Source organism: Pteropus alecto, unplaced genomic scaffold (genome assembly GCF_000325575.1).
Source record: "Pteropus alecto unplaced genomic scaffold, ASM32557v1 scaffold123, whole genome shotgun sequence".
NCBI classification, from domain to species: domain Eukaryota; kingdom Metazoa; phylum Chordata; class Mammalia; order Chiroptera; family Pteropodidae; genus Pteropus; species Pteropus alecto.
This window is the reverse complement of record NW_006433950.1, coordinates 5,855,375-5,855,989: the sequence shown is the minus strand read 5'-3', so window position 1 is coordinate 5,855,989 and position 615 is coordinate 5,855,375. Positions and strand designations below refer to the sequence as shown.

Genomic DNA, 615 nt, shown 5'->3' with positions numbered 1-615 from the left:
CCCTGGCCCTGGTGCACCGTAAGTGTGGGGCGGGCCTCCCCTTGCTGTCACGGTCCTCGGGCGGGCGCGCGCGTGGGCGTGTCCCCTCCATCCACGCGCGGCGGCTTCATCCTCGGCTGTCGTCCAGGATGCCGATTTCGGAAATGGAACCGTGGAGGTTTGTGCCGCTGAGCATCCGAGTTTGTCACCGGCATCTTCATATCATCCTGCCGCTCTGGGCCGCTGGCTGTCGCCCCCACCCCCCCACTTTTTTCCCCCTTTTCTTTTACTGTCTTTTTTTTTTGGTCTCAAGACGGGAGAATCCTGAAAGATATTGAAGCATTCAGAATTTATGGTTCTGTTGCTGTGGTTGTCACCTCCGCTCTACGTCAAATTTAAGACTCATTTTTTAAGGATGTCTCTATTTTCTGCTTTATTTGCACATTGATGGCTCTGCAGCGCGGCTGGCCGCGGCCGCCCGGCGTCTGAGATTCACTTGTGTTAATATATGAAAGGGAAGAGCTGGTCATTAGCAGGCACACGGAATTCAGATCGCACCCGGCCGGTTTTCTCCGTTTTCATATGAAAGCTTTCACGGTTTTTTTTTTTTCTTTTCTTTTCTTTTTTTTTTTTTTT

General features: G+C 51.7%; 1 protein-coding gene across 17 annotated transcripts in view; it reads left to right on the top strand.

The window, feature by feature from the left end:
* Positions 1–6: 6 nt before the first annotated feature.
* The window catches only part of LOC107195453, a 52,336-nt gene continuing 51,727 nt past the window's right edge, over positions 7–615 (top strand). For 5 of the 17 annotated variants that reach the window (XR_003045406.1, XR_003045405.1, XR_001516597.2 and 2 more), the window contains exon 1: positions 133–157. The gene's annotated coding sequence lies outside the window, so the exon portion shown is untranslated. The other 12 variants (XR_003045398.1, XR_003045396.1, XR_003045397.1 and 9 more) reach the window with 7 other exon arrangements.